This window comes from Epinephelus fuscoguttatus, linkage group LG19, assembly GCF_011397635.1.
Source record: "Epinephelus fuscoguttatus linkage group LG19, E.fuscoguttatus.final_Chr_v1".
Lineage (NCBI taxonomy): Eukaryota > Metazoa > Chordata > Actinopteri > Perciformes > Serranidae > Epinephelus > Epinephelus fuscoguttatus.
Window position 1 is genome coordinate 20,142,071 of NC_064770.1, and position 24,831 is coordinate 20,166,901.

Consider the following 24,831-nt stretch of genomic DNA (forward strand, 5'->3'; position numbering starts at 1 on the left):
CATGCGCACGATTTTATAAATCAGATTATTTTTTGGCGTATGCCATTTTCAGCTTTTGGGCGCATGTCAACTTTTAGTATGAATCCTAAGCACTCTTTTATAAATGAGGCCCCTGGTCCGCTTGTTTGGGAGAGGAGGATTTTTTGGCTCCCTTAAAAACCTGAGCAATGAACACCGAAGGAATCCACACTTGGAGTTCACGTTTGGCACACAGGAGAAGTCTGAGCCAGTTGCACCACTAAATGTGGCTACATCCCACACACTGCTCCTTTAAATGTCAATATAACAACTCTGACTGTACCATTTCTTCATATTGTCTCTCTTACATGACATATGCTCAGTTATGACAGGAACTTCAAAGCGCTTAAAAAAAAAGGATATAAATTTCAACCGGATTACACAAAATGCAAATTCTAGTTTTCTATTTCCTCAATTGGAGATAAAGAATGGCGTAGCATGCGCTCCAGCAGCACTATACCCCTGATGATCTCCCAAATCCAGTCAACTGTTTTTACCCGTGTACTTAAATATCCTTGTAGGATTACAGCTAGGACAGCACAGTGTCCTGTGAATAGAACAAGCTCTATGAATGCGTGCAGCCAAACGACAGCTGAGATTTTCTCCTCTGTAATATCAACACCGGTGGTCCTCCATTACACACGGAATAGGAGGAATGAGATGTGTGAAGTCTCTGCTTTTACCCATAATGAGCCTAAACAAACATCTTCAAACAAACGTTCTTCTTCCACATGCAGCCGAATCAGATGAGACAGCTGTCAGAAAGCATCCACATCCATCCTGAGTTAGCTCTAATTGGAGAACTACTCTCCCTCCTCTGGCCCTATTCGACAGATACTGCTCAATCACTACACCGGTGCTGAGCACTGCTCCAGCTCTGCCATATACGGCCTGCAATTATAGCACATACTGCTGTTACACAATGATACCTCACACATCTAAGCACAGTACTCATACATGCATACGTATACTGTACTTCTGTGTGTGGCATGTGTTCGCATGTGCAGAATGTTGAACGAGCATGTGCTGAACCTGCATATGATGTGTCATTTTTATAACATACAGTAGAGGTGTGCTTTTGCATGAACAAAAAAGAAAGCTATAAACAGTAACTGCTGCTATTCCAATACAAGGGTGAAACCTGTGGTCTATAACAGATGCAATTACCAGCTCCACAAATATACAGCCAGAGAGAGGGAGAGACACACAAACATAAACACTCGTGCAGCCTCATAAACACATACCTACATTATTTCGTACACACTGAATTAATCAGCTCTTAGACAAATAGCTGAATAAATACTGTGGATAACCAGATCAATATTGTACACTCAATTCATCTGAGTTCACAGAGATGTCAAATTCTGCATAGTTCCATAGCACACTGATTAAACTGGCACAGCATTAATTCAGTAAATCAATAAAACCAATCTTTCAAATAAATCAAGTTGCATGGACGGCTTGAGCCAATTGGAGGGCAAGAACATATTAAAATTCCCTCGCTACAACTGCATATCTGTGTCATGCAGGCAGCACACTGATTTGCTATGTGGATTCCACAATTTGTGGAATGAAAATGATTAATCCATGAAACAATAACCAGGGTGCCAAGAAGGCACATGGTAATTCTATAATGATCAAAGACTCAATTAAATCCTTTTCCATTCTGTTCCCTAAATGCCTCATGTCTGTGGCTGCAGAGCGAATGTGTGTGTGTGTGTGTGTGTGTGTGTGTCTGTGTGTGCCTTTGTTGGTCAGTTTATGTCGTGTGCGAGTGTCTTTTTTGTGTCGTCTCAGGGCGATGAGATGGCCAGAGGTTAAGCTGTGGTCTGGCAAGTGTCTTTTGTGGTCAGATGACGTATGACATGTGGTTCATGTTCATACTTTAATAGCACTACAAGATGGGAGCACAAGTGGTGTGATAGTAATCGCTATTGGATTATAAGCACATTCATATCCTGACAGACAAGCCAGTGTGTTTTATTAGAAATATGTCCTTCACCATCCGCCATGTAGCTTTGCCTGGTGCCCATCACTTTGATTTTTTTTTTCAGAAAACATTACGTATTTTTTGCCCCAAATGAAAGTCATAAAGCATTCAGTTGCTAAAAATTGCTGCACCACCCCCACTGTTGTTTGTAGAATCAGATGAAACTTCACATAACCAGGGAAGATTTGCTGAGCACGCATGGTCATTTTTAGCAGCATCTTACCTCACAGTAATGCTGTTAAATCCACACCTGGATGCTTGTTGTTCTCCAATGTGCAGCTTCATTGGAAAACACAGGGCTCTTTCCCCTTAATGACATGGAGCATTACAGCTTCAATCCTATCGTTGTAGGGAGAAAATGTGACACTTAAATTCACCTCTGCTGCCTGTGTCTCCAGAGCTCATCAGCACTGCCTGGCTCTGCAGCAGGGTCGGAGTAACGCTGTGGTCTGGCTTGAACCACAGGCTTTATTTACCTCATACTTAGCAGGTCAAATTCAAAGGGAGGTCCAAGATGTCCCCACAGTTTGACAACAGAGATATCATTCTGCTATCGTGTTTTCTCACCAGTATTAGAAAACAATATAGATCATAGACAGTGTGCCTAATCTTGAGCATACTGACAAAAGCACCAATTTGATGCAGCCTACAGTAAAACATTTAAGGGTACACAACAACGATGGGAGCTCTGCCAGTAGCCCTTTGTAACCTGAGATTCTGCAATAATGCCAGCTTTGCTGTTTAACACCAGACTGAACGACGCTCCATAATGCTGCCCAAATGTGTGATTTCAGATAGCATGTTAACAATCCGGAAGCAGAGGTATGTGGCCTGACGTGTGTGACAAGAGCGTCAGCATCTAGTGTGATACTACACAGACCTCAATTTGACTCTGTTACTACATCTCCTGCAGGCTTAATCGCAGAACAACAATGCCCTGCATTCCATGTCCACATGTTTTGTACAGAACAGCAAAATGGAAGGACATTGCAACATTCCCACCTTCAACAGACTGTATAAAAGAGGCCATTGATTCTATATGTAATGCACGTCATGTGTTCAAAAGAGTCTTGAAAATGGGCACCACATTTGAATTCCTGTCAATAAAGGATGCACTTGTTATGAAGAACAGAGAATGGAGAAATATTACCCGACTCTTGCTCTCAGTGCTAATGCTAAAAAGACATCAAGCAGCAGCAAAGTGCGGCCTGCCGTGAGCTGCCAAACAATGGCTATGGAAAGCAGCAGGAACCGCTTTGAGTGCGACCGTTTGATTCTGCGGCAAAGTGTAGCCAAACTAAAAGTTGGTGATGGTTTAACTTTTAGCAGTCAAATGTAGCTTAGCAACAGCCGCAGCTAAATCATAAACAGTCCTGTAACTCCTGTGACCTACGTTAGAACGATTTTCTTCAAACTTGCCTCCCAGCCACAGAAAAATTAAAATATTGCGATGTATTGTTTTGTTTTGGCTTGCAGCTTTACTGTTTCGGTTGTGTCTCACCACTCCAATCAACCTCATGTACAGTAAGAGCAGCTTATTATTCAATTCAATTCAAATTCAATTTAAAACCTGGCGGCAATTTGCAGAGGCATGTAAAGTAGGTAACACAATATATGAAAATGAAAAAAATAAATAAATAAAAGTAAAGTAAAAATTCTTTGGTATACCCAATGCACACTTCCTGCTCAGCACTAAATGACAGGCTGAAAAAGTTAGTGGCTGATAACTGATAAAGATAGTGCAGAGTTTTAAGATATTTCCCTCAGGATTTGGTGGAGACCAAAAGCAGAGCTAAAAGAGGGTGAATACTGGACTTAAATTCATCACATGGCCAGAAATAAATGTTTCCAGATGAATGCCATTGCGTTTTTTATGAGGTGATATCATGTCGATGCCCCCTAGTGGCTGAAAAAATTAAGATTTAAATTGATTAACTGTAAATTTGATTTTTTTTTTTTAAAATTGCTCTATGACACCAGTTAACGGTGTTCATAAACTACTAACTCGATCTCCCCAACCAGATATTTGGGATTTGAGCCAGTGTTTAGCTCATCACAAACCTAAGTCTTATTACACTCGAACAATTTGCAGCCCACTGATTAACTCAGCACAATTACAGCGTGAACACAGAGACTAACATTATAAGATCAGTGTTGTAGTGGACTGATTAAAAAAACAGCAGAAAGGTTAATACGCTGTTGCGCTCATTCACTTTTCTGCACAGTGTCAGGGAGGTGAACCTATGATACCGCAAGTGTGGGTAGTATTTTCCTGTGGTTTGTGTCCATATGTGCAGAGGAGCAGAGGGCATGAGGATTGGAGAGGAGCGGCACAGGGCAGTCTCAGGTGAGACATGCATAGTCCCAACATAATTATAATCCTTAATTAATCCACTCCGGATGCGCTCTCTCTTTCTCTCCCTCTCTCCCTCTCTTGAAGTTCATTGCTCTAGGTGTTTATGGACTTTTTCCATCATGGTGCACCTCCCCCCTTTCTGTCTCATCTGGCATCTGCCAACTGTATGTATAATGCTCTGGGTGTTTTTTCAGCTGTTTATGAATATACGTGCCCTTTCACACCTCTGTGTTGGAGCCTCAACTCCCTGCCCCTCCCCCTCCCCCTCCCCTCTCTACCTCCTCTCTCGCTTCTCTACCTGCTCCCCTCCAACTCCCATATTGGCAGACAAGCAAACAAACAGCTTCTTTTGGTCCCGTGTTGTTTCTTGGTGTTGCCTCTTCTCACAGCTCACAGCACGGACACACACACACAAGGACACAGACGCACAAACACAAACATGCTCATACCAGTCCAACACCAGATACTCCGAGGGGAGTGCTGCTGACACAAATAAGAACCCACCAGAGCCGTTCTCAGTGGAATGACTCAGGTGAGCCATTCGGTGAACATCACCGCTTGTAAGGGCCAGACAGCCAGACACACACAAGCACAGACAGATGAAGTTCCTGTTTATATACACGTCTCTTCTGATTCTGCTGCCTGACTGAACGTGTTGATAGCTTAGACGATGTTGAGTAGCCCCTGTATTAGTCAGTGAGTGTGAGGGGTCAGTGGCAGAAAGCGAGAAGTGGATCGTGTAAACGGAGGTGTAATGAAGGAACACTGGAGCCCTGTAGCAGCCGATGAAGGGCCTGTACATGGCACTAAGCTGAAGGTAATGAGGACAAAGGTGTCAGTATTGACGCTAGTAGAGTGAGAGCACCAGGTGTGAGGAGGAGCGGCGACTACCCCTGCCATTACCACTCAGCCTCCTGCTCTGCCCGGTCTGCCCGCTCTGGCCAAGCCAATTAGAGGGGCTCATCCGCCACTCTGGTCTGCACCCTCCGTCAAGCTATCAGAAAAACATAAGGATTGACTGGACAAGCTATTAGGTCAATTGATCCCTGTTTCCTTTCATCTGTGTGCTCCTCCTTTTTCAGATGGACAGATTGGATGTGGAAAGCTACTCCAATTACCTGAGGACAAGGGTTTAACAAAGATGGCCTGATGGACCTCCTTTCCATCTTTCTCTTTGTGTGCAAGGTTTTCTTTCCAAGTCTCTCCCTTTCACTGTTCAGTGATTTTAGTTTTTGTGTCAATTTAGCACTCAATTTGTGTCAAAATATATCCTAATCCTGCAGAAATAAAGTTGTTCTTCTTTGCTAGTGTTGGCTTCCTGTCTCTCTAATGGCATACATCAGCATTCATACATTACTCTGACTCTCTGATTGTTCGTGTGGTTTGCTTACAGGTGCAGAAGGATCAGAATCCATTTCAGTGTTAAAAGCACCTTTGCCATTATACACCTTTGGCAGGAGCTGCCAGGACTGATTTCCTAAAATGCCAGACAACAAGCAGGGCAAAATTATATTGATTTGTCATGATTATTTTCAAGTGCCTTCAAAATTGTATCTTGGCGCAGGGCCTTGAAAACCCATTAAATACATGTTAAGAAATGAAAACTGACAAACACAGGGCGAGCTGATAACTGGTATTGGAAGTTGCTTTTAACAACATGAATAGGAAAATCAGGCGGGCTCAAAAGGGCAATCAAAGCCGACCATTACAAACAGAAGTTAGAATGCGGTCGTCAAAACTGCAGTGACGCACTTTTCAAACACCAATTGAGAGTCCCCCTTCCCCCTGATAAATCTGTGTAAAACCAAATGAATTGCTGGTGAGGCTGATTGGTCACATTGATTGAGCATCGCTGAGTCTTTTCACTGCTGTACACCAAGTCGTCTCTCAGTCGATAGACACAACCCAAATACACCAAGCAGGCACTCAATCCAATGTGTTGCTACATGGGCCCATCCAGCTAATTTAACACCCACTCCATTTATGAAAAAGAGTCCTCATCGATTTTTTCTGTTCATGTGCTCTTGTTGCTCCTGCTCATTTTCGCCATGCCGGCGCCTACACGTGCTAAAGCCTTGCAGCAATTGAATTGAGTTAATGTGTGGTAGGGTTCCTATAAGATTGGCTCCTCCAATCCCACACCTTCAGTCTTTCTCCAGATGTAGCAGGGAGCACAGAGCCCGGAGCCAGGAGAGTGCTGCGTGCATGTCTACATTCACAGAGAACTCCACTGTACAAAGGCCATGAGCTTCAAAATGGACGCACACTGCCCATCGCTTTTGCACCTCGGCACCACAGCAACGACAGTTTCTGCTGGGTGCTCATTATGTACCTCTCCCCTCCTGCTACTGCACTCTTTGCCCTATTCTATTTTCTTTCCTTTGCCTTATCCCTCTCTTTCCCATCCATTATTGCATGTTCATGTTCCCAAAATGTAATCTAGCATTTAAGCAGAAAACAGCCAACACATTACGAAAAGCCTTAGAAAACATAATAGGGTATTTTTGATTGCAATAATTAGTCCAACAGCAGCTGTTTAAAACCATTTCCAGTGTGATTTGTCGGCAGTGGTAAAACACTGGACCACAATAACTGCCATTATAATCATAATGGCTTTCCTGTCAGGACAAGCCTTATCAGGCTGGTGACAACCACAGAGCTGCCACTGCCAGGTAAACAGTGGTGCCTACGAAGGGAAGCAGTGAGGAAAAGCTACCTGGCACTCCACAATAAACAGTTTCTAGGTCAGTCCAGAGAAAAACTGCCCTACAGAGACACAGCATTTTGACATAACTGTAAAGGGCATAAAAGAAAATGCATGCCACATCCATCACTGGATACCCCCACCCTGATGAGATGCAATCAGTTGAAAAGAGCTCACTGATCACCCACTAACATGAAACTACAACAGACAATTTGCATCTCCAGCCTATTCTGATAATAGCGTCAACCAATGCGTATCCATTTTGTTTGCAAATGTCAGCAAATATGTAATGACGGTGTGGCAGTCGCTGCTCCAAAATTGTTGTAGTAAAGGTCGCAGCTAGTAGCCCAGTTATCAACATGATTTTGAGGGAGATGTCAAACTGACAGTTTGAAAAAATAAAAAAAATAATAAAATGACATCCAGATACAATTCAATCTTGCAAATGGTTCTCTCTGAATGGATTATAATTGCAAATAATCTTCAGAGTTATGAAAAATCAATATGGGTTATTAGCGTGATTATTCAAAATAAATTCCCCCTCGACAATGGAGCACGAGAAGCCGGAGACCGGCAGAGTGGCTTGGAAAGCATGTAGTTCTAATCGGATATCATATCTGGGAGGCTTTCATCAACAAAAGGCCACGATGAGATTAAGTTTATCATCAGAAAATACTGCCGTGCCAGCACACAAGTCATCTGTTCTGTACTAGCACTAAAGGTTGTCCAATCATTCCCTCCTGGAGGTTGGACAAGCTTACAGTGGCAGCATGAGTGTACAATAAGTAACAGTGGAAGTGTCTGTTAGATGTGTGTGTGTGTGTGTTTGTGTGTGTGTGTGTGTGTGTGTGTGTAGGTGTGCCTGACTACTTCAGCAAACATCTAAATGCGTCTGGACATGCTAAATATATGTATGTACATCAGTTTAAACTTGACAGTGACACAGGATCAATGCTTTCGCTACATCGGTTGACAACTGCACCTACACGTCCAAGTTTCCTTACAAGACAAGCAAAATGAAAACGCGATGGGGAACAAAAAATCCAATGGCTACGTATTTTTCTGCTGTGTAGTCGTATCATTCATTGCCTTGTATTGTGCGCTAAAATTCAACTGCTGAATGCTTCTCCCTGAATAGACATCTTGCAGTGCTGTGCATAAGCATTTTAGCAAAACCTAAACACTTGGGTTGACTGAAAAGCTGCTTTAATTAGTACATTATTGTACTCATTTTGTTATCTATAATGGTTTTGTGTATCCTTTTATTTTGGGATAAACCGAAACTGATAAGGTAACAATAGTAGCTATAGTTTAATCGTCTGTGCAGATGAGGAACACAACAGAAATCTTAAAATTGAAAATACTATTAAATGGTGGATTTGGTGAACTCCTACCGCCGTGGTATATAAATCTGTTTTTTTTTTGAATGATGTTATTTGTTACCCCAAAGCCCACTGCAACTCCAGAATAATGTGCTGCTTCTACAAACCACGCTCGTTTTCATTTCACACCATCCTATGCGTGAAAAAAAAAAAGATTTCAATGTCCTTCGCAGGTTAAGGACAAATCTCCATGCAGTGTCAAAATCAACACTCCTTTATTGACATGTAGCATTCAATATGTGTCCCTCGCTGTAATTAATAACCATGCTGGAGAAAACGTGTTATGATGACACAAAAAGCTTTCAACATCTTATGAAATGTGGTGAATGCTATTCTCGCGTTATTCTTTAAAGCAGCACAGTTGCAATACATGTAGCTGTCCCGAGGGTGTGAAACATCATAGGTCATTTTTTGAAATTCATAGCAGTGCTGTATCTTTCTGCTTATTTTCTATTAACATATTCATTTAGTCAGCCTTGTCAAAGAGCTATAGGGGGTACATACATATTGCATAAGGGAGAGTGTATCAAAAATGCAACATAAGAGTACTCACTTTGGAGAGAGGAGGAGAGCACTGTTGTTCTTATTCAAAAAATCATGTGCGTGCACACATACACTCGTACTGTATATGAAAGCATGAGTATTTGTCATGTGAACACGTGCACTAAACACACGTTTTAGCGAAATGCATTCGACGAATCAGAGTAATTCAGTTATTATGTGCGAAGAGTGTCTGTATACAGTGTTTCCGTCCCAACTCGAAGCTTCTACAGAATCATCTGGTCGCTGAATCCTGACCACGGTGTTGCAGAGCCTCCCAAAAAGCTGCACTCACACTGAAATAAATCTAATTATGATTAGTGACTTATTAAAAGTCTGACGATCATTAATGCCATGCTAATGTATGACTATTATTCACCCATTGAAAGCCGAGAATAATTTTTCTGATGGTGATGTGACACACAGACAAGGGGGAAATAAATCCTTCTGTCTTCCCGGGGAGAGTGTTTGGCAGTAAACCAATTCCAAGTCTGGCTTCTTGAATGCCCAGATAACGCAATCAGACAGTTGCAATATTGCTGTTTTACCACCTGAAGAATTTGAATTTCATTCAGCCCCTTCAGAATAGTAGACATGCCAATTTTTCCCCAAGAATTGGCAGGACAAACACAATGCACCCCGGTGAAATGAGGAAAAGGCTTACCAGCAGAAAATAACTGTTTTCAGGGTCTTTCTTCTCCTCAGGTTCAATTTTATCATAATAACACGCAAAAGAAAAAAAGGTTTAATTTCTTCCATCATAAATACAATGCAGGCTGTTGATGCCTTTTTATTAGATGTTTTATTATTAAATTGGGAATTAGTTCTGAATAATAACAATATGAGGGCGCCTCCGTTTTCATTATACGAACCCCTTAAACATAACGGGGTCCGGATTTGGATATTAGGGAGGATTTTTCCTGCTGTTGTTTCACGCTGTAGCAACGATGACACATTTATTATTTAAGACATCAGGACGACCATTTCTATACATTCCCTAATTGGGTTTTCAGATGGATTTAAGGGAAATTAGACCACGTCTCATTTTGTTGGGGACACCCTGGAACATTCCTCAGTGACTCCTGGGGCTCCCCAGACCCCTCTGAGAGCAGCTGGCCTATAAGGTAATGATTTGATGAGGTACAGGATTAATGGTGTAGTCTGGGACATGGGGGATTGGGCAGAGGAGTTCACTTTGGGGCTGCTCACTTCGCTCTGATGCATTTATTCCTCTAATAGTCAATGAGGTACTTAATTTCTTTCTCTCTTGGAAGGAACTTGTGCTCAAATAAAATGCACATTTAACCAGCATCCCAGGACGCCTCTTTTCCTTATCTACTTTTTTTGGGGTCCAAGAAAGAATTTGTTCATCACTTATGGTGGCTATTAAACAGCCTGCATTTGCAAAGCTGGAAATTTCTTCCACTACTTTGCTTTTATGGGAGAATAAAACAGAATTTGCCCTGATCACAGACTCTATGGATTAATCAAAATTGGCAAAATCTTTTAGTGTGCAGGCCACGGTGCAATGCATAGGCCCACAAACTGGACGACTGCTCTCAGACCCGACTAATTTAGAGCATCTAGCACGCATTTTAAATATGAAGCGACTGCTGTTGACGCACCGTAAACTCCGTATCTGTCAAAGCATAAAATATTAATAAATAAATCGGCTTACACGCCTGAACACCTCACGCAGCCTGATACTGGGAAGCCTGGGTGGTGCACGCATTACACGCTATTATTGTCGCACTGGTATCACATGTGTTAAGAACATAAAACATACAGACAGTGCTTCGGGTCCTACCTTGATTCCTCCAATCTCCTTTTCCTTGATTGCTCAGTGTGTCTCATTCATTCTCGCTTCCCTCCTCACTTGCCTCCTTCTCCTTCTCTCCCCCTCTGGTTATCACTCGTTTTCTCCTCTCTGGTCCCGTCTTCGTGCGGATGCATAAGAATTAAAAATTAATAGCCTGCTATCTTAAAGACAAACCGACGAAAAACGGGAGGGGGGGGGGGATAAAAAAATCCACCCGACTTCAAAAAATAAAGATGTGATAAAGGTGATCGGGGACAATCCTCACGGACAGAGCGGATTCTCACGCAAATGCGCCCGTGTGGGCTTCAAAATAAACAGCAGCGACGACACCATTGTCCTGCTTAACAGTAATAACATGCGAGTTACTACAACGGTCAAGCCAAGCTGAGGTGCAGCATTAACACAATTGAAGTTGTATTCGTGTTGTCCGTCCGTCCCTGGTTAGATGGTGAGCATGTGAGCAAATGTGCCACCGTCGCAAAACGTCTGCGTAAGACAAATCAGACTCTTGGATGTCTGGTGTGTATCTGTTCACAGGACGCTTCTGTTTTTTTCAAACTGCAGACTCTTCATGTGCTGTAGTCTCAGAAAAATAAATAAAAAAAGCTCTACGGTTTGAAATCACCCGTCATTATTCGGATAGTCTACACAGGCCATCTGCGGTTATCTTGTGCGTCCTGACGCACCGAGCGGTTCAATCGTCTATAGTTTCCCTCTTCGTCGGCAGGCAGCGCACACTCTCATCAGGACCATTCACACGGTATTTTCAGCCACTGCAGCTCTGCATCAGGCCTATTACAACCCAGCGCATTCATCATTGCCTTTCACATACACTTTGGTAACGTAAAGACAGTTTTTATAACCAACCCAGACTTAAAGCAGGATAAATGTGCCACTTCTGCCCGCCCACAAGTTAAATTGCTTCCTCTGTATAACATTTCTTTTTTTTTTTTTCTTTTCTTTTTTTTTTTTAAGTTTCCTAACTCACGTGATTTCCCAAGGTGGGGCTCAGGGACCATCAGGCGTCCCTGAGATGCTCAGCTGTGGTTGCCCTGCAAAATTAGGTAAAGTCACTACTGTAATTCTCCACAAGTATCAGCATGAATATGAACAGTGAATAAGAAACACTAGCCTGCAAAGCTCAATGTAACAGAAACAACGAATAGTTGATTCACAGGTTAACTGCCCCCCACTGTCACTGTGACACATGTATTAACTACATTCATAAAGTGGCTTCCAAAAACTCTTCTCAGATGTGATTCTTATATATAAATATAGACACACACACACAAGGCATAGGGGGGATCTGTGGGTCCTCCCCCAGAGGAAAAAATAGCAACTTCAATCCAATTTTCTGAATTTATACATCCATTCAGTCATGCTATATTCTGCCAGATTAGTACTAAATATGCTAAAAATGTTTTTTTTAAAAAAAAGAAAATAATAAAATAATAATAATAATAATAATAATAATATATAATAATGAATAATAAATATATTTAAAAATCAATAATAGATATACTTTACTATACTATACTTCACTGCATTAATCTTAAAGGGTTGTTTCACTGAAAAAAAAAAATCTTAAAGTTTTTGAAAAAGTAAACAATATCTCATAAAATAGAGCTGTAGTCTCAGTGTTGTAGCCTATCGCATATTTCAGGTAATAGTTTAAGTGAGCGATACAGATTCAATTATAAAGATCCAACTGTTTTCACACCGTACGCGTACGCTCAGTGAATTGATAAACAAAGCTGTAATAACATTGTGTGGGAATCATATACATGCCACCTTACAACTACAACAACTCATTTGTATTATGAGACTTGTGGATTCTTCACTTAAGTGCACCATCTTGAATTAAATTGCGTCTCAATGGGCTGTTTATATTTTTTCATTAGTTTTACAGCACTGCAGACAACGTGTCTGACTAATGTCAAAGCACTCGTTCTCAGAGGGGACGAAATCCTTCTAAGATAGTTTGCTGCCAATGTGCATGGGCACAGATGGATCTTTCTAAAGACTGTTTTTTGGGTACAGAATCAGGGTGACTGGGCTGAAGGAGTGTCATAAATTGGCAGTTTTAGAGGCTCCTCAGGATGCTCACAGGTGAGAGCAAAAACAGGAAATAATCAGTGGAATACAACATCAAAAACAAGTTAAAAAGCCCTCCCTGGAACATGATTTAGCTACTGTACAGCAAATACAAGATGCTCTGCGGGGAGAGAGTGAGTCAGGGGATGACACACAGCAACAGTTTCAAGTGGAGTTGGAACGGTACACGTTACTCCACAGCCTGCTGAACTACCAGCATGCACCACACTAAGTAGTCAGGTTTCTCACTTGCAGTTTTCTCCTTAAGATATAAATAGAATACTGGCCAGAAGCCACAATAGTCTTATTCTACTGTGTGTTAAAACACAGTGGCAGTGCATGCTGTTTCTTGGTATGTGGCGCAAAGTAATCATCATTTCAATTATTCATTTACAGTATTTGTTAGTAATTAGCTATCTTGTCTTACTTCTCTGGCCACTTATCAGAGACATAAAGGGTTTGGGAATAATATGGCTACATGCTCTACACCCTATTATATGATATACTGTAGTGTGGTGTACATACAGGTTGCACACTGCCTCCTCCTTATATCCACTGCATCATTTATATTATATATTGTACCACATTAAATCATATGTGTCGCGTACAGTATTGTGCTTATCATACACAGCACCATACCACATCAACATCATCGCACAGCAGCAGGATGCAGCAATATACAGTTATGATAATATTTTATATCAGTAGCTTCAGCACATTGAGTGCATTCATATGTACTGGATACACATACATCCAGAAAAATCCAAACACACATTGTTCCCCTGGCACTCCATGAATGCAGCCAGCCCTCACATTAAAGAGGTTAAGATTAGCCTGCCTATTTTCATACCCAACATGTTTCTAATCAGAATAGACTGGTGCGGGGGAGAGTCATCCAGCTTTTAACTGTCTTCCTCAAAAAGCCTTCCTCACTGCCTTCTCACTAGCACTCTTAGTGGCCTGACTTAAAGATGCCATGTAAAAACACTTCAGTTAATGAAAGCTCCCTCCTTAATTGTAACAGTTGTTATACTTGCTGGAAATGGTTTAAGATGTTAAGTTAACGGTGGGCCATATGGCCCCAAAATGTCAAAATGGAGGGTAATTCTGTGATAATGATATTCTTAATGATGGGACAAAAAACTGAGATAGATTTTATTATTAATTTCTAGAACATACAAAATATAGTTTTATGTGTACATATAGTTTTTAGGGTTAATATTAAATTTAATTAAAAAATATGTGGCTCAGAGGTAGAGCGGGTCGTCCACCCATTGGAAGAGCAGCAGTTCGATCCTCGGCTCCTGCAGTCTGCATGTCCAACTATCCTTGAGCAAGATACTGAACCCCAAATTGCTGTCGATGGCTCTTCCATCGGTGTGTGAGTGTGTTAAAAACTGAGTAGCAGGAGGCACCTTGTATGGTGGCCGAGGCACCAGTATGAATTTGTGTGTGAATGGGTGAATGTGGCTCGTAGTGTAAAAAGCACTTTGAGCAGTCGGATGACTAGAAAGGCGCTATACAAGTGCAGGTCCACTTACCATTTATTTTTATCTTATATTATTTTATTTCATATTCATTTTATTTTTAATTTTCATTTTATTTTATTCAGTTTTATTTAATTTTATGTTATTTTGTTATTGTTATTTTGTTTATGTTATTTGTTATTTTATTTTATTTTATCATTTTATTTAACCACGCCCAAGGAATAAGGACTCAGTCTGTATAAGCTGCGTTCTCTGCCACTGGGGTACCTCATTAAGCTTTCTTGTTTCAAGTTGAATTTCTTATTTTCAAAAGATGAGCTTAAAAATATCCCACGGGATAAGGTATGAAGTGAAGACCAAAACACTAGCCATATTCGCAAAGCCTTCACTCTCTGCTAAACAGCCTTGTTCTACATTAGAAAAGTACATGGTTAAAACAACAAAAGAGCTAATAGAACAATGGCCAAGTGTCAAGTCAAAGAAAATACTTAATTTGTGAAAAAAAGAAGCCTATTAAGTGTGTATGATTGTTACATAAATATATATTTATATATTCACAGGATATAATCTGCTCAAAGCTCAAACAAATGTCTTATTTTTCACAAACTTCCTGAAGTTACTGCATTTACTGTTTTTGTGTTAATTGTACAGTTTATCAGTTCTTTTGTATTGCTATTGTTATGCACTACATATAACATAAAATATCCATAAAATATTTCACTTAGGGGTTGTCAGATCACTCATTGTTAGAAAAGGGGTACCTCAGGGAAGAAGGTTGGGAATCACTGCTTTAGGTCACATGCTCAGATCATGAGCCAGTGTTCTTTGACTTATTAACCCATAAATTCATTCAGAATGAAAACACTATGTGACCTTTTCACGTGGCTGGTCTGGTATGATCTGTACCTTATGACAGCCTATGTTTGCTAATTTAAACTAGACACTATTGTGTAACTGATATCACTGCATCAGTCTCTGCTTGTGTTTCCGTTTCACTATGTTCATTATCACAAAAGCACAACAATAAACAAACACAATACACCTCCCCAAGAGACATGTTTACCGTTCCCCATTTGTGATCCAATTCTACTCACTTTCATTCAGGGCGCCTAATGATGATGTTTTTAAAGTACCTGAAACGTGAGGATATTGGACTTTGAAAGGAAATCTAATGTGCTATTTTCCTTCAATTGCCACTTAAGGACATTGTCGCCACTGCTCAGCAAAAGTAACACACTCTCATTTTGAGGCAGATTTGATGAAATATTTTTCTTTCAATGCATCTTGGTACATGTTTTCAGTGGAAACTATTTTGCTGTATCTGCTTTGAAGCCACTAAATCTAATTCTGAGCACCATAACCAAAAAATGTCTGTTCGCAGAATATGTAATATTGTTTTGTTAATTTTTTAAGATCATACTTTGTAAGAGCGCTAATAATTCTGGATTAATTGCAGTCTTTGGTCTCCAGGTGAACACAGTGTAGGCTTCACTGTCAGATAAAATTATTTAACTGCCATATCACATGCAATAATTGCACCAGTCCGCAGTGCATGTTGCAATTTTTCTCTCCCCTCTGCAAATGCCTTTGTCAGTTTCTATTATGATAGCTAATATTGGACTCTACTGAATGGGCTCTACACGCCTTTGCCACTTAGCCTTCTGTCACACAGCACCTACTCTGTTATACTGCTCTCAAATCTAGTCAATTGACCTTCATGGGCCGCCTGACTCATTGCGCCAATAAACAGCTAGCATAATGTAGTTTGTGCTCCATGGCAGTCGCACACACTTTCAGGATTGTTTTTTTTTTTTTTTTTATTCAAGATCAGATGTTACTCATGCAAAGTCACAGTGCTCTGTTCAGTCAGAGGAGACTGTATGCAGACCTCATCACCTTACTGTACTGAATGGACCACTAAGAGCTAAACATGAAGTAATGCTTTGCACAGTCTGACCGGTTGTTCATCGCACCACGGTCTCTTAGCAACAAGAGTAGTGACTACACATGATTAAGTGCTGATTGGCCTACTAAGCACAGGCAGTGGTCCCTTGTTAGAAACACTGCAGCCCTCACTGCTTGATCACTTAACTCGCAAATAATGTAATCATAGAAAGTCAAACGGTCAAAGAGAAATACATGTAAAGGTTCCTGTGCAGGGATTTATAAATGCTTCAAACTTGGTTAGTCAAAGCTGGATATTATAACATTATATGGTTATGAGGCTGAACTATATTCTCCAATAATGCAGCAGGTATTAAACACTATAAACACATTGAATAGCTTATTGAAAAACCTCCACACATGTATAGAAACACAGTTACCTCATAGCTAAAGTTATATGGACTGCTCATGTGTAAAGTTAACTGTCCTCAGACATCACTATCCCCTGACCCCCAGACTTTCCAAGATGATGACTGTGATTGTCATTTCGCAGGGAGGTCAAAACAGATAGCAGAGTATACCATACATTAAAGGTGAATGTTAAAGGTGTACTCTGCAGGATTTTTGTTAAAAAACAATGTACACAATCCCTCTCAATCATAACTTACAACCCACTAGAAGTGTGTGGCGGTGTTTTTATCTGCAGAGACTCTGCCCTCTGTCTGTGGTTCATTATTTTGTTCTTATTCTGCTGCGTTTGGGACATGACTTGGCACAGTGTGCTGGTGAGGTTGGGAATTTTTAAAAAGATAGCAACCAGGGGCCTTGTTACAGAAAAATATCCTAATAGTTTGTTGCAGTTTAACGTAAGTTCCAAAGGTAGAAAATGCAGTCTTAAACTCATTGCTGTGTCCTACCCAATCTCACACCTCCTATCTTGTCGAAAGAAATCCTGACTATAATTGTAGATTTGATTCTTCAGTCGGGATTCATCCTGTCATGCCTGTATCTTTGTTGAGAATGTACACACTGCCTGTATGTTTCAATAGAATGATATTGTTAGGTTACTCCAGATGGACATGCCACAAAATCATCAGCTCTCGCTTGCCACCAGCCTGCTAGCTTGCTATCATAGACAGTTTTTTCAGTTTTTGCTACGAGGAGTCTGAGACACTAATTGTGTGGTTGGAGGACACACTATCGGGAATTTTACTTCTTAATTATTTGAATTCATTGCAAATTAAAATGAATTGATTAATTAATTAATGTGCTTGAATCATTTATTTGACATTTGGTGTGTCATCATATGGTTGGAGTAGCCTTTCAACCATTTTATTTCGTGTTTCCTGTTGTTCCCCATTGTCATTGTCATTGCCATACAGACCTAACAAAAGTGCTGCTGCCAATTTGGCAAGCCCAGTCGCATTCCTAAGTCATCAAAATCCAGCGCTTTGGCAGTGACTTGCAGCGTCAGAAACCAACGGCATTAGAAAACCAACCAGCAGCATCAGAAACCAAAAAAAGGTGTCCGTTAACATCAGCGTGATACGCAGCAGGTTGCTGTTATAGTTTAACCGCACCTGGTGGCGTCAGGAGGAAACACAGTGGGACAAGGACGAAAGTTAAGGCAGTGAAAGTCCAAGTAGGGTTGGCGGGAGGTGGGTGGATGGGTTAAACAAACACCAACTTTCACCTGAGAGAGTGTTGTTCGCATCCCATAAGATTCTGAAGCCAAACCTTTCTTTTTCCGAAATCCAACCATGTGTTTGTTTTTGAGGGGGGAAAAAACATCAATTCACAGTGCATTTATTTTGAAAGAGACCGTATGAAAACAGTAAATTTCCTGTGAAAATGGAAGTGTATCTTGAAAGAAGACAATGCATGGAACAGGCAGAATTTGACACAGTGCCCCAGAACGTCAAACACCGACGTACCCAGGGTACCTTGCCCATCATATGTGGAGCGTGGAAAGTCCATGACCAAACACGTCAATATGTGACGAGGTCCGAGTGAGAATGTGTTGGTTTGGCATTGTAAGTGCTATATCTAAGAAGCTTCTTCAGTTCTAAATGACTGGTACGCCTGCAACTTCGTACCAGTCATTTAGAACTGAAGAAGCTTCTTGGATGAGAGGCGAAACATCTTCAAGAAAGGCAAGCAAGTCCAGTTGCCGACGATATAGCACTTAAGATGACCATGACCTGGATAACTGAGAATCTTCACCGACAAACTATCGTAAGATCACAAAAGATTTTTTTTTCTTTGCAATTAGGCAACATATTTGTGTAACACTACAAATCCAAGATAACCGAGGTAAGATAGAATATGAGACTGGGAAGTTTCTATAAAGAGGCCCAGGTGCGAGGTCGTAAGCAGCATACATCCAAAAGGAAGCTATGAAAATTGCGGACACAATGCAGAAAAAACACAAATATAGCAAGACGAAACACCAAGAGGACAAACAATTTACAAACATACAAACAATAGCCAACAATTCCTGCATAGTATACCTTTAAGGATGACAATAATTGTCTCTTATTTTAGCATTCAGTGGCTGTATTGTCTGAGGAGGCTCTGAAATAAATAGATGCATCTCAGGAACACACAGAAAAACTGATAGATTTTTTTGGATCGAGCACTGAACAAAAGTCCAGCTATATTCAAAGTAGATTCAATTTTTAGACACCACATCATAATTACTTTCCTGCTTTCGCCCCAAATAAAATGATCCAGATAAGTGTTGATAAATGCAGTGGTTAAAATACGCAGGGGATGGGAAAAAAAATGAAAGGAAGTCCAAGATAAGAGCCTGCCACTGTGTAGCTTTGTAGTGGTTTTGTACTCGTGTGCGGGGACGTTCTAGCACTGAATAAATTCACCCAGGCTCGACCATGACTGTGAAAATTTCAGTCATTGTTAATAATAATTCTTTTTGTTCACTTGTGTTCCATGTTGCATTTATATTCTCAATAGAGCGATGTCTTGCACGATAACACAGACATTATCAACAGAGCGTCAGTGGTCCTGTTTGCCTGAATATTTCATGTTTTTTTTTTTTTTTAAGAAAAGGAGGAGAAAATGGAGTCATACAGCTGGCATATTTTAATTTGTTCTAGCTCATGTTTGATTAATGCCAATTTTTCCTAGTCAGAGCTCATGTTTATGCAGCACCATTATTTACATAACACCTTGCCCTATTTGCAAATAGCTCCTATTTTCAGTCATACGGCTTCTTGTTTTGCAGTGATTGACAAATTATCTTCCTTACCACAAAACACAAAATCTTTTTTTTTTTTGTTACAAGACTTGTTATGAAAGTACATCACATTTCCAGGGTGCAGTGTGAAATAATTCATGCAGTAGTTTTGTAAAGTTGTATTCTTATTGACATACACTTATTAGTTTTAATGAATTAATGACTGATATTGATTTTGATCAGTGATTTAGAAAAAGCTGTAACACATTACTTCAAATGCAGCTGTTTCATACAAATTACTATTATGTACTTTGTATTTAGGCTTATTGGTGGCACATTAAAGCTGGGGTAGTCAGCCCCCTTCTGCAGGTCTCCCCCCCCCCAGCCACATGCTCACGATTCATTCAGCAACTCAGTGTTTCCCATCCCATAAATAAATCAATTTATTTAATCTTATATCATTGTGGAGTTGCACACAGCGCATTCACTCAGCCCCTCTTTACCCCGCTTTCTCTTTCTCTCTTTATCAAGCCACAAATGAGACAAGAACTATCAAGCTAGCGTTAGCCACCCAACCGTCCCTTCGCCTCGCCGGGGAGGTGAGTGGGCAGCAGCTCGAGAGACGGACCTTCAGTCTGCAGCTTGAATTCTGCCAGCGCAAACCCCCCCAGGCTGTGGTGCCGGGTAAAACCTGTTAGCTGTTCTGGTGGGAAGTCAAGTTTTCCGCAGCTGAGGTTTGCGCTGGCTTGACTAGGGTTGCCGTGGCCACTGACTGGGGGTCAGGCTCCGGAGCAGCTGCTCTCAGTGAGGTGGTCTGTGGCGGGGCAGTGATGCAAAGGTAACACATTCTCACTCTGACCTCATCACATATTGACGTTTGATCATGGACTTTCCACGTGCAAGATACCCTGGGTGCGATGGTTGTTGACGTTCTGTGACAACGTATGAAGTTCTGCCTGTTATATGCATTGTCTTCTTTCAAGATACACTTCCATTTTCACAGGAAATTTAACATTTACGTACAGTCTCTTTCAAAATAAATACATTACGTCGGTACAACACCGTGTATTGACATTGCTTTTCCTTCAACAACAAACACACATGGTTGGGTTAAGGCAACAAAAATATGTGATTAGATTTAGGAAAAAGAACAAGGTTTGGCTTTAGAATCTTACGGGACTTGAACACCGACACTGCCGGGCGCTGACAAACTATAATGGTAACCGGCTGCGTATCATGCTGACATTAAAGCGTTGGATTTCGACGACTTTGGAGTGGGACCATGCTTGCAGAGGACACACTGTGATTTAAGCCTCTTGCTCATGTTCAGTGGCGTAAGATAGTTACGATGGGCCCCAGTGAACGTTACTATGACAGGCCCTAGTGCACGCCTATCATGCACTTATTGTCTCGTCACATGATCAGACTCTTGACACTGGATAACATCAACATACATATTACCCAGCAATCATCACTACATATCTGTATGTAACAAAAAATACCAAAGATAATAGTAAATTAAGAATCTATTGATTTAATTTAACATTTTAATAGTTATAGAATAGTTGATTTGTAGCTATAGAATGAGAATATAATTTTGTTATAGATGTTATGGACTACTTCACAAAAAAAAAGGAAAAAAAAGCATGACAGAGTTGGATTTGTTAATTTTCAGCGGCATATATAGCAATTGGCGCTGTCTTTAATTCAATGAGAGTTCTTCTATGAACACAGGCATATTTTCAAGGTGGCAAGGGCCCACTCTGTCTATGGGCCCCCCATTTCACAGGGCCTAGTGCAACCGCACTGCCTGCACTGTCAATATTTACGCCCCTGCTCATGTTAGCTACATAAACATGAATGCAAAGCCACATCCGTGAGCCTTTAGCTCCGGTTAGCAGAAGGCTAAACTATTAGCAACATTTTCCCTCAGTCTCTGAAACACTTCGGATATTGACATGTTTTATTTCATTTATTGTCAGACTCTCTTTTTGATAGGTGTGTCTTCCTTTTTTGGGTTGCTCCGCAGTGTAGGCAGTTGTTGCCAGTGCTGGAATAGCAATTTCCTCTGCAGGATTCTCTGCCACCGTCTCAGGCTTTCATCAAAGGGACGGGCACGAGCATCTCCATTTGTAGAACAACAAGTAGAGACACCCCCTCTCTTGACAGACAGGTAAGCTATCCAACCATTTCATTCTGCCAGGATAAAATGATTGGATGGGCATATTATAGGCTTGTGACAGATGCAGATACTGTATATTTTTTCACAGTTTCATTATTGCTTTCTATTGGGATGTGAAAAGAATTTCAACAAACATAAAAAAAATGCTTCTGTAATAAGTTGCATGTTTTCATCATGCTGCTGTGTTGTTTAATCACAAGTAAAGGTTTAGAAAAATCAATATTCTATTTATGATGAAATAAGAACATAGTACTACAGAAGCAGCATCACCGCAGGAAGTCTTCACGGTCTTTCATGCATGCCCAGTACCGTACATGCAGCGTAGTGAGTACAAGGCCTGTAGGCGTAGATATGAGCACCGTGGCAGGAGAGGAAACCGTATGGCATTCCCAGTAGTGAAAGGGGAAGAAACCAATGAAAAGGGTTTAAAAGTCCAACAAAGCCAAACAGACGTCAGTATTTTGAGCCAGCAAAGCGTTGGTGTAACACCTCAGCTTTTATATAGCAACCCTGTGACCGCCGAAGCGCTCTTCCCATCACGCTCTTTCCATTGGATGGATGTTCACAGCAAATGCAGCATTTCAACATTTTCAGAGACCACATCCATAAAGACACCTCCACCACCCCTCTCCCTGTCTCCCTCTCCCTTTCTCACTCAACCTCTCAATCTTCCTCTCTTTTTCTCTTTTTCACTCGCTGTGTCTCTGTGTCCCTCTTTCCCTTTTGCAATATGACATAGTCCATTATCTGCTCTTAGTACTAATTGGTGTATTAACGCCATGCTGTGGGTGACACAGTGAGGGAGAGGGAGGGAGAGAAAGCCAGGGAGAGAGAGAGACAGGGAGAGAGAGAAATGCAGGATGAATATGGATGAGGCAGATGCAGGGCGGGAGCGAGGCTCTGGGGGAGGCAAGTACAGAGTGATTCTGCGGGAGTGAGAGAGAATGGGAGGCCAAGGTAAATCTTTTCAGCTACACAAGTGGTTAAGAGCAGCATGGCAAAATGACGAGTGAAGGGGAAAAAAAGAGAACCATCCTGTAATGGCTTGGTATTTTTTTTTTTTTTTCGTTTTTGTTTTTTTTTTTTTTCAGTTGGCCTTCTCTGTATCCCTTTCTATCCTGCTCTCACCGTCACCACTTTCAACCCAATTATCCACTCTCCCTGGCGCCACTGGCAGCATATGGAAATGTAAATTGCAGGCGAGATGTTTTTTTTTTTTTTTTCAAAGCCGTGGAAGGTAAGCAGCTCTTGAGGACGGGGAGAGTAGGAGGAAGAAAAGGAAGAGATGACAAACAACTGAAACTGAGGGACCGCCTTTAGTCCCAATAGCTTGTCAGTATTGCTACTCTATCAGATACACAAATCCACCCACGGAAGAAAATCTAGTAGACCGGCGCTGATTTCTGCTGCTGCGTACATACACACAGCGAAGCCAAAATAAAGTTTGTACAGAAAGCGCATACATTAGCCATGATATTATGTTTACAATGTAACTTAAAGGTCCAGTGTGTAGGATTTAGGGGGATATATGGGCAGAAAAGGAATATAATGTAATAAGTATGTTTTCTTTAGTGTATAATCACATAAAAATAAGCATTGGTGTGTTTTTGTTACCTTGGAATGAGATGTTTGTATCTGGTTAGGGAGTTGGTTCTCAGCCGCCATGATTCTACAGAGGTGAGCACACATTAATTTATCAGAGGAAAAGGTGAACACACATTAGCAGGTGCTGGGCCAGCAGCCCATCTGGGAAGAGCGTGAAACTGCTTCATTCAGTGTTTTTAAAGATTTTAATCACATCTTCTATTTCAACACATTCTCACTGCACCCTCATCACATATTGGCGTTTTGGTCATGGACTTTCCACGTCCACATACGACGTGCAAGGTACCCTGAGTGCGTTGGTTGTTGATGTTCTGCGACACTGTTCTCTTCTTTCAAGATACACTTCCGTTTTCACAGGAATATTTAGCATTAACATCAAGTCTCTTTCGAAAATGAACGCACTACGTCGGTAGGTTTAGGCAACAAAAGAAAGTGGTTAGGTTTAGGAAAAAAGAACAGGGTTTGGCTTTAGTATCTTACGGGAACGGGAACGCCGCTCTCTCTCGGTTGAAAGTTGGTGTTTGTTGGACCCATCCACCACCGCTCCCACACACTCCTCTCAGACTTTCGTCGCCCTAGCTTTTGTCCTTGTCCTGCTGTGTTTTCCCCTGAAGCCGTTGGGTGCTGTTAAACTATGCCAATGTTAAAGAACACCTTTTTTCATTGGTTTCTGACACCACAAGTCACTGCCGAAGCGTTGGATTTCGATGACTTCGGACTGGGATCGTGCCCTCCATTTTCTCTGGAGAGGAGGACACCTCTGCAGATTGGCTCCCAGTAAAAATCTCCTGAACAAAGAACACTGGAAGAATTCTAACCAGGAGTTCACACTTGGCACAAAGGAGGAGTTTCAGCAATCTGCAATCCAATCCAATCCATCTTTATTTATAAAGCACAGTTTAAATAAACTCAAGGTTTCCAATCCTCACTGGTTGACGCCACTGAATCCTACACACTGCCCCTTTAATACCGGACACTTTCAGAGCCATCAAAACGGACATGTAAAAATGTTCCATATGGACACACGCACTCTCTCAGTCTCACACATGCCCAGTGCCGAATTCACACATTTAATTATATGCAGAGACTCCAACACAGTTGCACCACAGAGGTACACTTCCTCTGTGCTTGAGAGGCTTTTCAGACTGGGGCCAGGATGTAAGCCCTCAGGCTGGCTGAATAGCTGCTGAAGCTCAGGATGCAGAGATCAAAGGTGCTCATCTTCTCCCATGCATGTGACATTGAGACATGTACAGGCTGATTATTCAGATAAGCAGATCTATCCTCGGGGGTGGAGGCAAAATGGAGGCGAGTGTTTTGTTCATTATCATTAAGATCTGGCTTTTCCTCTGTTCACCTCTCTTCTCTCCACATGCTCATATTCCGCCCCCGCAGTGCTGATGAAGCCAACTTCTCAAATCCGCAATTTGCTCAATTATTTTCAATTATCCCGCCATCGCTGCTTCTATCATTCCCCTTAGTTCAATTCTGAACAGAAATCACTTGTTGATTGACAGCAAAGGCCAATTAGAGGCGGGAGGAAAACTCAAACCCCTGCGGTAATTAGCGCTGAT

At 41.3% G+C, this 24,831-nt stretch overlaps 1 protein-coding gene across 2 annotated transcripts in view; it reads right to left on the minus strand.

Annotated features, from left to right (window-relative positions):
* The window catches only part of adgrl1a (adhesion G protein-coupled receptor L1a), a 198,147-nt gene that overhangs the window by 98,789 nt on the left and 74,527 nt on the right, over positions 1–24,831 (minus strand). Inside the window, exon 2 of one of the 2 annotated variants that reach the window (XM_049561794.1) lies at positions 11,798–11,861. The gene's annotated coding sequence lies outside the window, so the exon portion shown is untranslated. Of the gene's footprint in view, positions 1–10,797; positions 11,722–11,797; positions 11,862–24,831 lie in introns of those variants that run through there. The other variant, XM_049561793.1, reaches the window with a different exon arrangement.